This window comes from Dryobates pubescens, chromosome 4 (assembly GCF_014839835.1).
Source record: "Dryobates pubescens isolate bDryPub1 chromosome 4, bDryPub1.pri, whole genome shotgun sequence".
Classification (NCBI taxonomy): domain Eukaryota; kingdom Metazoa; phylum Chordata; class Aves; order Piciformes; family Picidae; genus Dryobates; species Dryobates pubescens.
In genome coordinates, this window is record NC_071615.1 from 40,831,001 (window position 1) to 40,845,863 (window position 14,863).

Genomic DNA, 14,863 nt, shown 5'->3' on the forward strand with positions numbered 1-14,863 from the left:
AACACCAACAACAAAACACCAAAAGAGCAAACAAGGGAAAAGAATAAAAACCACAAACAAAACCCCAAAACCAAAATATAACAAAAAACCTCACAACCAAACAACCAAAAACATCCCAAACCACACCAGTCTACTGCATCACTGGGGATCTTCTTCTAGACAAATAGTTAAAGAAGATTTGAAGCATCAAGCTCCAAACAAATTCCTTTACAAGACTACATTTAGTTCCTAAATCTTTACAAGCACATTGATTTAGCTGTCTATTCCCACCTGTTGAGAAGAGGACATCTATATTTCTGTGCCTTACTGTTTGGTATAAGCATAATAACATATTCAATCTCATCCATTTTTATGCAGTAGTGACTGTCCAAATATTTTCTCCTTCACAAGTGGAAGAATTGGGTGAACTGTTGTTCCAGGCCTCCTCTTCCTTCTGTCCCTATATTCTTTAACCACCTTTGTTCTCTCCATTGTACCACAGTGTGACTTTCCAGCAGCAGTTCTCCCTCTGGTGATGCATACCATTAGCCTGGATGCCATACCTCAGTGGAAAGAAGTTTTCCCATCCAGAGAAACCACACTATTATATTATGATGGATAGCATTACACACTGGAAGCATTTTAAGGCTGTGTTTTCCTTATTCTGCCTCCCTGGAGGCCTCAAAGGCAGAAATCACTCTTAGGGTTCTGACCAGCCAGTTGGCTGACCTCTACAATTGATCAATGAGCTGCTCATACAACAGATCAGTGAGATCCCCCATGTTAACCCAGGCACTCCTGTGATGACTTTAATCTTCCTTTGTCTCTGTTCATCTCCAAAAGCAACAGTGCAACTCCAGCTTGCTCTTCCTAGTAACCCCACCCCTCAAATCTGGCTGATGCCCTCAAATAAAGAGAGTGGCTGGAGTGATGCAGTTACAAATTGCTCAGAAATTTGGACTAAAACTAGCCTCTCAGACAACCCTTTAGAAAATCTTCAGGAAAACAATTCCACCACTTAAAAAATGCATGCCCAGTTGTTTATTTTATTTATTTTGCTTCAGTAAGCTTTACCATTTTTCACCACAGCTGAAGTTAATGCCTTTCTGGCAGAAGTGGAGGCTGCATATCAGTAACATTTCAAAATAAATGGCAGCAATTCAGCATGTTATATCCAGCTTCCTCCCAGTCTGTCCCTGTCCTCCCACCCTTAAAACATAAAAAAGCCCCCACAACTCCAGGCAGTCCTTCACTACTACTGCAGCAAGTTCAATACAGCAGGCTACAAGACCTGGCCACTATCCAGCAGTGAAGATCCTGGTGGCAACACTTTGCTTTTGCTTTGACACTGAGCATGCTCAGCTTCCAATTTCACATAGACTGAGCAAACTCAGTAATTTATGTTATTAAGTCTCTTAAAAGGCTGCAGTTCTTTCACCTCACTGGCTTCCCACAGAAAAACCCTGGGCATCACTTAGCATTCAAAGTCACCTCTGCAACCATATGAAGCTCCATTCAGTAGAAGGAACAACCAGCTGGTACATGAAGTGAAGCTGCTAAATAGACTGCAGAAGCAACAGAAAAATTATTTGATACACTAAGACAGTTAAACATAATGCAGAAGCACATTAAGTTCACAACTATTACTCTGAAAGGAAACTTTCACTGCCCAGAATTGAGGTTTTTCTGACAGCCACTCCTTCAGGAGGGGAGGCTAAGATCTCCCTACCACTGGTGACAGCAGAACAAAAAAGGACAGCTGTCCCAAACAACACTGAACAGCACAAGATGCAAAGTCAGGTAGCAGCACAGACCATTTCATTTGGGGTCAGGGGTTCTATGAAGCTGGAGGTCCTCTAGCAGGCCACTTTCAGTCTGAACAGTGCTAGCAGTGAAACCTTTGCTTCACACAGACAGAAACCAGGTACAGCTTTATGAGTGAAATAAGCTGAAGTGTAGATCACACTGCTAACAGCTTCTTCATACTTTAGCTTTCCTAATTAGGAAACTGAAGGCACCTTCCATGTGTTAGCTCAGAGAATTCAGCCTATTCAGCAACACCTTCCAAATGTCAACCCTAAAGAAACACTTTTTGTTTTTAAATTTCATAAGTTCACTGTTCTTGCTCCATTTGTACAGAAACGTGGGAGGATGCATTCACAGCTTTTCCTGAAGGTCACTGACCTTGATGATCAGTGCAGTTCCCTACCCGTCTTACCTCCTTGGCAGCAAGTCCCGAGATTTGCACCTTTAACTAGCTCCTACCACTCAAGATAATAAGGCTTCAAAATGTATGCTGTGTTATGTGAAATGCTGCAGAAGAGTGTATCACAAAATTTTACTGTGGGGTGGTTTGGGGTTTTTTGCGTTGGGGATTTTTTCGTCAAGGGTTAGGGCTGCCAAACTAAATGAGGGACAGATGCTTCCAGTTAACTCTTTTCCCCTCCAAAAGGGAAGATAAAGGGAATAAAGATGATGGACTTATGAATTGGAAAACTAAAGCAATCTTAATGAAATATTAACAAGACAAAATATATACATATATATATAAGCCAAATATTGAATCCAACCACCCTGATGACAATTAGTCACCCCCACAGTGACAGAAGTCCTGTCCATATCTGGGCTCAGCAGCAAACAGGAACTAGATTCAGGAGCTCATGGATCAGGACTGAAGGTAGAATGCACAGAGTCCTTGTCAGATGTTGGCAGAAGAGGAAGCAGAAGAAATTCTTCTTTATGATCCTTCAGCTTTATACCCAATATGATGCGTGTGGAACAGAATACCTCACTGGCTAGCTTAGGGTCACCTTGCCTGTCCACTTCTCACTGCAGGTGCAGGCTTTGCACGCCCAAAGTAGTGGGCAGGGTTTAACAGCTGCCTTGGTGCTAACTAGAAACATTGAGCATTATCACCAGTACAAGCAGCCAATGTCTGTGTAGTTCATTTCAGGAAGTGCAGTTACTTAGAAGAGACTGAGCTGAAGGTAAAAATCACTTGAACAGAGATTGTTCTGTTCTGACTCAGACCAGGACACCAACATACACAACACATTTGACAGTGCAGTTGAAAGACTGCTAAGATCAAGCAGCTCACTCCCACCATTACACATGTATCCTTGCCATCTCTGTCACGGGTTCCTTGATTAAAGTGTCCAACTGTCATAATGTGTTGAAGTGATTTTAACATTTCACTTATAAACATCAAATGAAACATGCACCTTGATGTGTGATCGCAAGTTACTTTGCTTGAGATGTTTTCCCTTGGCTGTAATGAGACAGAAGACTCCTGGTACATCTCTTCACTACAGATGTGCAATCGTGGCTGTGCAATCCATTGCATGGATTTTCAGTCTTCCTTTTATGACAAGTATTCTTCTGTGTTTCGAGTCATTGATCATGGCAAGCAGGTATCTGCAGAACATAGAATTCTCCAACAAAGAGAATTCTCCATCAAAGAAGTTATGTAGTGCAAAAAGGGAATGAAATTAAATATGTTCTTCTTTCAGAGTTTCAACTAAGCTTTAATTTGGAACTTCATAGTTCAAATGAAGCATGAAGTTAGTTTAGGTTAGCTCCTGACATATCATATTCCAGGGCTGTATTTGTATAGGTTGTATAGACCAGCATTAAAAAAACCCTAAGGCTTAACCTGTAATCCATGTGTGGACTTTTTGCCTAGAGGGAGTGTGAGCAAAAGCTCCATTTTCTCCATATTAGAAGTGATTTGCCACCTTCAGCCTCCCAGATTTACCTGTCCCAGGAGAAATGGGGCTTGAGAAACACAGATTTCTGCACCACAGGCATAGAAGGACAAAACCTGGAAGGTGTCCTATAATTGCCAGACTTTCAGAATCACTGATTTATTCACATTTTAAAGCCAAAATAAATAGCAGTCATCTTTACTTTTCCTATGCAGGATTAAGTCCCCAGACTTTTGCCTAGCTGGTATTGTCCCTTGTTGAACACTTTTTGTTGCACTGAAACTGTTGGGTTGGGTGTGGGTTTGTTCGGGGTTTTTTGTGGGAGGGGGGTGTTGGTTTTGTTTTGTCTGTTTTGATTTGATTGTCTGGTTTGGGGGGGGGGGGTGGTGTGTTTGCTTCACTGTTGCTTTATATGATTTTTTTAAAAAAATATAGAAAATAATCTGATTTTAAGCCCCAGAGTTGATGGTTGTATCCTGTTGGCACCCAAATCAGTATTTTCTTTTACTTTTTCATTCATATCTTGGTGGAAGTAGATGCAATATCATTTTTCTGCTAAGCTTTGAACATAGAATACATAGAAGATGTTAAAGAGCATGGGGCCCAGTACTGATCCCTGGGGCACACCACTAGTGACTGGCCACCAGCTGGATGTGGCACCATGTACATTGCAAGCATGGCTTGGTCAAAAGGAACTGACTGTTGAATACATAAGACAAGGAAGGGCAAAAGGGGCAAATGGAGATAATCAAGCATGCAGATAGAAAGACTAAAACACAGGGAGATTGATAGCCACATCCCAGCATCTTTCACTTCTACTGTAAGAACTGCATAAACATGTGTAACCCCTTAAAAATCTGACTCCAAACAACTTAGAATCATGGAATAGTTTAGGCTAGAAAAGACCTTTAAGATGAAGTCCAACCATTAACCTAACACTGCCAAGTCTGCTGCTAAAGCATGTCCCTAAGCATCACAAGTCTTTTAACCATCTCTAGGGATGATGTGATTCAAGCACACCTCTGGGCAGCCTGTTCCAGTGCTTGACAGCCCTTTCAGTGAAGAAATTTTTCCTAATGTCCAACCCAAACCTCTCCTGCCACAACCTGATCCTGTTTTCTTTCATCATGAATTTCTTTCAGACTACGCAGGAAATGAGTGACAGAGCACAGGAGATGTGAGTGCCACGGGAAGAAAACTGCCACCAAGACCAGAGCTCTGAAAGTAACTGCATAAACATCAGAAGAGCCTTCTCTGTCCCAAAGTGTTCACACCCTGAAAAGGTAATTAACTGGAGAGCAAGACAGGTATTCATTACACCTCCCAAAAGCCTTTGGCATTGCTAGGGTTGGCTTCTTTCCAGCTATAAGCAGAATTCAGAGAGCAAAACCAGATACAAGTAAACTGTAGCTACCCATAACAGGTAGCAGAAAATTACTGACATAGACACACTTGCCATGCTGGTTTTTCTCCCATGTTTTCATTCATCTGTTAAAACAAACATAAGTCTGAGATAATTTATTACTTTCTTTTTTATTTCTTTTTCATTATTAAAAAAAAATCCTAGTGATGGTAAATGTAATTTCCATTCATTTCAGACTTCAAGCATACTGTCCTCTTCTTTCTGATACCACATATTTAATGAGATGAGGACAAGCCTAGGGAGGTTCTTGCTTTTCTGGCAGGATGTTGGTAGTACATTCAGTACCTCCTGCCTGTGTGTTTTGCGACTGGAGTACAATCATTAAAAACACATCAGGGAATTCCAAGGTGCAAAGGGCTCTCTTAAATGTTTTTCAGATTAGTAGCACTCCTGTGCTCAGTCATTCTGTTCTCCACCCAACAGTGCAAACCAGGCAAGTAGCTGTGGGTGGGATGCAGGTGGTGGAGCATAAGTACCTGTGCTCTGGCAGACAAAAACAAGGTAGATTCGAGAGCCACTCTCCACTGTTAAGATAAGGACATTCGGTTACTTATGCTAGGATAAAGCATGAATTAAGCACAACTGGAATCACACACTTGCCTCAGAGTCCAAATGCTTCCAACTGCAGTTATCTCACTGGAGAAGCCACACAAACTTCCCAAAGTCCTCTCAAAATTATGTGTTTAGCTTGGAGGCTTTTAAGCATGGTTCAGTTAGTGTAACCCACATCCTTCATGCCTTCTAGCTGTAGGACTAGAGAACTTTGCTCCTTCTCAGTTTGACCTATATATGTAAAGTGAGGGAATATATCTGAGTTTAGCTTTCCTTGTCTCACCCCTTAAGATGTATTATGAACACACCAGAAGCTGCTTCTGCTGAAAACTATTAGAGGTTTCCTTGGGAAAAAAAAAACAAACCAATGAGACTTTACAAATGTATTTCTGATGTTATTAGTTTCACTTGATGCTTGTACACAATTTATTGGAAGTAAATTAACAGTCACAGTCCAGAGCTGAAGAACTAGTGTCTACACACTAAAGAACAGACTAAATTTCAAAGGGGGGGGTGGGGAATAAAATATATATGTATATATAAAACAAACCACTGAGCAGAACAAACTGACATTTGTGATATTTGTAACGTAATAGTTTCACACAGAGAAACAAGTGGTAATTTATGCTGCAGGAATTAGGGCAGCACTATGAATAAATTGAGAATTCTTGTCTCTGCTGCATCACACCCCTCCCACCTTTACAGAGATCCTGCTAAATTAAGGCTAGTGGATCAGAGGGAGTGAACTCATGAAAAGGTTATCGTCACATCGTAGGCTTTTCTTCAGGGCTCACAGTTCACATTGCATGAGATCACGTATAAATAAAAACAAACCACCTAAAAGCCTTGGCAGCTGCTCCTCCTCTCCCCCTAGTTATTTCAGACAAATAATTTGCTTAATTACACAGCTTAGTATCTGTAGAGATACAGCTTATTCTCCATGTAAATACATATTCAAAGTTCAGTCCTAATTAGATCATAGGACAAACAGTAAGCTGCAGAATTTGCCACTGATGGCTCACAAACTTCAAGTCTGCTGGTGAAACCTGGGGGTTGTGCAGGCATAGGCTCAAGTGGGAACATGAACAACTCCCCATCGATTTGTTGCATAAATGTTTTGTGATACATTCTTATTGCATCCAGTGGGAACGGAGCTGCTTGCTTTGGCACGATTGCAAGACAACTGGCACAATGGATAAGCAAGGCTGTTGGCAGTTCCTGCTAGTAAGTAAAGACACCTAACTAGAGGTCAGTGCAGATTAACATATGAGCCAATACATTTTAGAATCAATTTAAATACTTGTGAACTCACATATAGTGCAAGGAAGTATTATATGCCTCCATGGAGAGAAAGACAGATTAAATAATCAATTCAGAGCAAGCTTGGGATAGAACCAGAGTCAATTCTCCCAAGTTTTTAAGGTATTAGACAAGAGACAAGATCATCTGGCACTGCATTGGATGCTAAGCCTGTTCTTGGGGCTAAGCCTGCTCTTGGGGATGCCATCTGACTGGGTGCCTGGCTGTCTGGCTGATCTAGAAAGCACCAGTCCTACATCTCCTTTGCATCAACACTGGTATTTATCTGGTCTCACAGGGAGCTGGCCCGGGCACAATGAGTCAGTGTTCACCTGTGTCAGTCTGTGGCAGTAATGGCAAGGTATGAGACATGGGACTACCCCATTCAGCAGCTCCCCACCTCACAGGTATGTTGTAAAGAAGAATCAAAGATTATTAATTACTCCGAGTGTCCACTGAAGCTCAACTACCTCTAATAATTCAGAAAGACCCCCCCAAGAAAGATGAAGAAAACACCAAAGTGGTTCAACTGCCTAGACTTAGAACTCAAATAATTGTCATCTAGGGTCTTTGTAAATACATATCCCAAGTAGAAGACCTAGAAGTCTCTTCTGGGCTGCAATACTCAATAGGTTTCCAGAGCATTTCAGCCTGCAGTATCATCCTCACAGCAAGCTGTCTTACTAGGAAAAGTTCAGCTATGCAAGGGAAGGACTCCTACTGTTAGAAACATTAAGCAGTATATGCCTCCTATAAACCTCCTTGAGATGGGAGTCTGGATACATCTAAACCTAAAAGATTATTCCTCTCCACCACAAGGACACCAAACCACAGTTCAAAACATCACTTGCTGCAAGCTATAAAACTTAGTTTAAATTTTCTGAAGTTTTCAGTGGTTCAAAGCCCAGATTCAATTTCACCACTTCTCCTTGGGAGGGAAATGCTCCAGTGCCTCCACTTACTGAAGTATACAACAGGTGCTTTGAACAAATTGTGGAGGGTGGGAAAGGACAGGGAGGTCAGTGGGAAGTGGTAGGAGAGTGTTTGCTCATAAACCAAAATTACTAAGGTTGTTTAATGCTAAGACTATGAAGAACTGCTGGAAAGTGTAATAAACTAGACAGCATAAAGTGAAGCTTGCTGGGTATAAGAACATGAAGATGTGCTTTAAGGAGAGCAGCTTAAAAATTACTCACACATGTTGATTTGTAAAGCAGTTTGCAGATTCTTAACAAAAGTTTAAGCATGATCCTCCTTAGTTTAAACAAGGATGTTTGCTCAGAGTGCAGAAATGTGAATTAGATGCTTGTCTGTATGGAGAAGGGGATGAAAATATTACTGAGCCAACACATATACATTATTTTCTAACAGTTTATGACCTCATTTTTACTCCACAATTCAGTTTCTGGGAAAAAAAAAACACAAAACTGCTCCTAAAAATAGAGATGAAGCAGATGAACTGAAAAAGAAGTCAAGAAAGAGCATAAGAGATGAGAGGAAAAGGTTTACATAGAAGGAGAAGTTGAAAAGATAGAAAGTAAAATTAGATTGAACTTTTTTGTGGTCGCAGCAGAGCACAAAAACACCAGGAAAGAAGCTATTGAAATCTATCCTTTTCTCCCCTCCAGTCATGAGCCATTTTCCATTGGGGGATTTGCAAGGTAACATAGGATCCTATGCAGTATTTTGTGGGAGAAGGGACAGGAGAGCCTCTAGTTTCAGACAGAGCTTTGCTTATTCTTTCACAATGTTTTTTGCAATCACGAGCTGTAGCTTGTGGCGCAGACGTTTGATGAACTGCAGCTGCTGCTATCATACAGCTCAGCTCTTCAGAGAGGAGGACATTTTTTAGAAACCATCAGTTTGGGTTGACTAATTGGCTGTTCTAGCCAACAAGCCAATATTTTGTTTCTTTACAGACTTACAGTTTGTATTTCTGCATTATATGTACTTTTGGTCTTTCTTCCACCTATTTTGCATTTGTTTTCAATGGTGGACTTCCCTGCAGGAACTTATGCCAAAGTTTACAGTAGTATAAACATGTGTAGTTTCTCAAGGAACTTATCTGCTGTGGAAAATAGAGAGGAAAGGCATCCAGATTCAGAGCCAGTGAACTTCAAAGTCTCTTTCTTCCTTTGGATGCTCTTCACAGAAGTCTTTCTGAGACCTTCTACCAAACACAATCACTCTGATAAAGCATTAAGAGGAAGCTGAATAACAAAGAAGTGTACACTTGAACCCAATTAGCCATTCTCCTAATAAAGGGAGAAAGAAGGGGGAAGAGAGACAGCACATTTTAAAGCAAACATTTAAATGCTCAATAAGCCTTCTGTTGCAACATATAATTAGCCTGTTGAACACATTCCCACAGGATATTGTTCTATGTAGTTTATTGAATACAACTGTGGGTATTCCCTGTTTTTAATGTACCCAAGGTAAACACTACTCTATGTCTGCTAGCATGACAATAAACAGCTTGCACTTGTGCTATAAATCTCACTGTACATCTCCCACCCAACACTCTGTGCAACTGATTTCAGCGTGGAAGTTCAGTGTTGGAGCATTTCATATTAATCCCTGCCAAGCACATGGGTTCAGGCGAGGGAAAGAGTTGACAGTGTGACAATTTGTGCCTCCCAAGTTCTACCCAATATGAATGATCCCTTCCCTGCCTCTTTTCTTTCCTCAGGAGGCTGCTTGTTGCAATTTCATAGCCATTCCATGAATCTGTGAAATGCCATTTCATGATTCTATGAAAGCCAGTCAAAATTTATGCACAAGCTTTTAAAATTTTGAGCTGTTTATATCAAAGAAGAGGTGTTATTAGCTGAGTGGTAATAACAGGTGGGAAGAAAACAAGAACTGTTTCTTTCCTGCCTTTCATTTAAATCATTCTATTTATAAACAGATCTGCCAGTTCTGCTTGTCATGTTTTAGCCATTAAGGGAGTTGGTTCAAGGTCTGTCAGCATGCTAGGTCTTGCCTCCATTTAGCCCAGAGGTATTACCTTTCAAGGATTCTTTTAATAAAGAATATATATATTCAAGTTCAGAAATATCTGTGTGCTTTAAACTCTAGTTTTCTGAGTTTTAATAGCTGCTGTGTTAGCAAGGAGGATGATTAAGTGATGTTCAATATCCTACTGCATGCTCCCAGTCCCTAACTCACAAAGCCAGGGGCCAGCTCTACTGCTGCACGCGTGGAGTATTTCCATTCATACAGTGCTGCAATAAAGCCCAAGCAAACAAACAACAAAGCCTGCACATGTACACACACACACACATGTTTCAGAGAAAGAAAGGTAAAACAAAACCAAAGCCAGAGAAGACCAGGCCAGTATTGGTTGATTTTAAAAGGTAACAAGTTCACCATTATTTGCCCTTTCAGAAAAGGCAATCGCCAGCATTTATCACTGTGCCTTTCTCCACACATTCCAAACCACCCAAATTCAATATGTACACAAGTTCTGTACCTTCTCCAGAGGCAGCTGGGACTAGCTCTGGACAATAAGAGAGTATCAGACTGAAGCATTAGTTCTAGGTAAAATAAAACAAACCACCCTGCTCCGGTATTTCAGTCCTGGCAAAGCACTTTGAACAAAATCTGTGAAAGCAAACTCACCATTCTGGAAACTAAGAGCTTTCTCCTAGATCCAAATTATTTCATTGCTCAAGACATCATCACTGCTGAAGGAGCATTTTCTCTTTCTTCAGCTTTGAAAATCTCCAGCGTGCTGAGTGTTCAGGTAGGTGCTGGGAGCACACTCGGTGCACCTCTCTCTTAGGGGTGCTGAGCAATGCCTACTGGAAGGTGCAGTCTAGCAGGTACCTAGTATCACTTGCTCAAACAGACAGGAGGGAGTGGCAGAACTACAGTACCCATAATTACCTTCAGCTAGTTTATGATTATACCTGAAACCGGTGGAGGTGGTGCCGGAGTTTCGCCTTAGGGAGGCGGGGGAGAGGCAGGCAGAGGAGAGGAGAAGAGGGAAAAGAAAAGAAGGAAATGTACACTCCTTGTGTGCTGCTGGAAGAGAGTTTAGGTTTTCTGCTGTCATACACCACATCCAGGTTTATTAAATTGCTAGGAGAGGGACAAAGGATAGCCTTCTGGTAAAGGTCAATGTTATAAATAATTAGATTTGCAGGCAATGAATACAGTGAACCTGTAAGACTGGTTTGGGCATCTCTGTGCATGTAGGAGAATCAGACAACAGGGTATGAGGAAGCAAGTGAAGGAGGGGTGGCAACAGCCTGGCAAGACATCTACAGAGAACAAAAAGCAGAGATATTTGGGACAGTTTGGGGGAAGGAGTTCCTTTTTACCCCCATAAGCTTGAGGAAGTAACAGGTTGTCCCAGATATTATACTCAGGTGTTTTTCTCAATGATTTCATCATTTTGTAGGTTTAAGTTGATAAAGATTAGAGGGACAAAGATTATAGCCACAGAGAGATAACATAAAATGGTCTCTGCTCTGGCAGTGGGGTTGGGCTAGATGATCTCCAGGGTTTCCTTCCAACCCCTATCATTCTATGACTCTGTCACAAGGAGTTGGAAAAGAGATGATTTATCTGTCCTATTGTTATTTGCTACCTGTGCACTCAGGACTCAACTGATGCTCCCCTTTGATGAAGAGTGGCTTCACAGACTTTCTAAGCCTGCCTCCAAGAAGCTGGAGTATAAATCAAAAAGAACACCCCCAAAAAATAAATATGGATAGAGATTGAATCCATATTGTTTATGGAAGAGATAGTGTCAATATTGGTAGGCAATTTCCACCAAACAAGCTACCTGGTGGCTTTGTTTGGCTGGTGCTAGCAGCAAAGTGGAGTGAAACTCATCAAATAGTTTCATCTGAAGAAAAAAAAAATATATATAAAATGGTCTCTATTCCATTTCATCTACAAGATCAATCCATTGTAGCACCATTCAGCTCCTTCAGAGAACTGAACACTTTCACTCCCCTTTCCATAATCCAGAAAATAGCCTTTCCTACCTGACCCTTACGGGATTTGGGGTGGGAATCTCTTCTGTTTTCTATAATAGAGTGTTGTCTGTGACAAAGATTAAAAGAGAGGTTTCTCACCTCAAGCACTTTAACCAGCTAGAGATATCCTGCTGTAACACAGAAGGGTTATTCACTTTGTACTAAAATTGCCTGTGAGAGAAAAATTAAGTAATTTCCACTCCCCCTGACTCTAAAGGTGAAGTTTAGAAATTCAGGATCTGGAAGTAGAAAATGTAGGGCAAGTAAAGCCCTATCAAGCACCAGGAGGCAAAGGGAAACATTTCCAGAGACACTTAGTGGCTTAGAGCTTTTAAGAAAGCAAGCTTGTTATTGAAGTTTGCCACTTCTGTCTTGTTGCATGGCAGAGGTTACCTTGAAGGCATCTAAAAGAGGTATTTAAAAGACAGCGTTGCACACTCTTCTACCTCTCCAAAATCAGATCTGACCTGATCTGAGCTTCCTTTCCTAACCCTAAACCCCACACTCTGCAACAGCTTTTCTTTGAATATCATTTGCTGAGACACCATGGTTTTTTGAACTTGGACTCATTTTCAAAGCAAAGTCTTCCAAAAAGAAAAGTTAAACTGTTAGGCCTTAGGAATGCTAAGTAGCATGTGGACAGTTAATAAGCAATTTCTTGGGTTTAATTAACTGCAATATTTGCATGTGGGGGAAACCCACATGCTGTACAGGCAACAAAAGCAACAGCAGATGTTCACAGGCCCATTTGGCAATGTAGTTTTCACAGTTTTCATCTTTTAAGCTCAATTAACTTCTCAGATATATTTCTGCTATTTGAATCAATTGAATTGGGGGATTAATATTTTGGGACTAATGTTTTGGAATAGAAGCAGGACCTGTGAGGTTAATTTTGAGATGGAAAGTTTGAATGTATGTAGGAAGTCGTGGATAAAAGTTGGACTCATGGGTCAGTCCACGTGAATGAAGCCACTTGTGGAGAGAGCAGTAGAGCTGGTCTGCAGCAATCAGGGCTGCTGACTTCAGGGCACAAGCAACATCATGGGATGTTTACCTCACTTTGGAAGTGAGTGAACGCTGCCAAGCCACATCCTTTGGCTTTTGCAACCTTACTGGTAGTGGTAGCAGGATCCTGGAAAGCTTTGGAGTTTAAATGGCCACATTAACATCTATGGGAAGCGGCAGCGACATCTTCACTTTTCACTGGATTACAGCACAGGCTTCCTGCCTCACTGATTTTGTTTATTTATTTGTTCTAATTTTTGTTTGTTTCTTTAAATAATTAAATATTTTGACAGCTAAACCTAGAAATTATTAGGGTCACTTAGGTTCTGTCTGTAAACACTTTTATTTGCCTCAGATTGAATAGCTGGAGCAGAAAGTAACATATCTTTTTGGAACTGATCTCAGTTTTGCTGCAGTTTTCATGAGAAGAATGATAAACACCAAGGCTTCAGTGTACACTGCATATTGTTCTCATCCCCTTTGTTTCAGTTGTTCCCACAGCTCAGGAGAGAACAAGTGTGATCCCCTTGCCCATCAAACCATTAGAAGAGAGGCACCACAAACCCTAGGCTATGTGACAGTTACCTGTGCAATTATTTTTTAGTGAAAATTAGCTGTGGCCACTACACCATGATTTATGCATGCATGTGTGAGAGCATGTGAATAGAATAGAATAGAATAGAATAGAATAGAATAGAATAGAATAGAATAGAATAGAATAGAATAGACCAGTTTGGAAGAGACCTTCAAGATCATCACATCCAACCCATCATCCAACACCATCTAATCAACTAAACCATGGCACCAAGCACCCCGTCAAGTCTCCTCCTAAACACCCTCAAGGATGGTGACTCCACCACCTCCCTGGGCAGCACATTCCAATGGCCAATAAGTCTCTCTGTGAAGAATTTTTTCCTGACATCCAGTCTAAACATCCCCTGGTGCAGCTTGGGACTGTGTCCTCTTGTTCTGGTGCTGGTTGCCTGGGAGAAGAGACCATCCCCCACCTGTCTACAACCTCCCTTCAGGTAGCTGTAGAGAGCAATAAGGTCTCCCCTGAGCCTCCTCTTCTCATGTGTCAGCCCATTCTTGATACAAGGAAGCCACTCAGATATGATCTTTTTCTTATTATTTATTTTTCTCACCCCTACTCCTCACCAATGGAAGAAAAATTTCCATGGCAAAGAATACTCTGACCAAAGAAGTTTATATACGGAGTAGCAGCTTATGTATACCTCCCATGAAATAACATTTAATAACCAAAAGGTGTGGGGGTGGAAAATGGGTTCCTTCCAGGTCTATGCTAGAAAATAACTAGAAAAATATTTAACAGTATAGTTCTGCTGGCAAAAGTGGGTTTGGCTGTTTTTACTGATTCCAGAACTCTGAGTGTAATGTACACCAGCAAAAGCATGTCTTTTGCCAGTTCTGTGTCCACATTAGGGCTGTTGCCAGTATCAAATGACGCCAAAAATCACATTCCTAAGGGACATTCCTTATACTAACAAAGGTTTCTAATACAAAGCAGGCTTTACAAACTCCATCCAGGCAGGCAAAACCACCTTTCCTGATAAAAAGTGAACCAAAGCAATCAGAAAGCTTCTACCTGGTTTCTGAAGGGCAGGATGCACTTCTGAGCAATGTTAAACACTAAAAAGCAAATCTCAAAGCATGTTGTATCCTCAGTGAGGTGTCTCTTAGGTTTTAGTCTCAAGTTGTCTTAAGTTTAGTCAAGTTTAGCTGAGATTAAAGAATAATCTGTAGCAATGTATTTTAAGGAACATATAGAACTTGTAGCAACAATAGCACAGTATGGGATACCACAGCCAAAGTCTGCAGCAAAAATAGGTACTGAGACTGTTAAAAGGCAACAGACCAAACTGAAACAACACTGTGTGGCATGGACGTTAGTA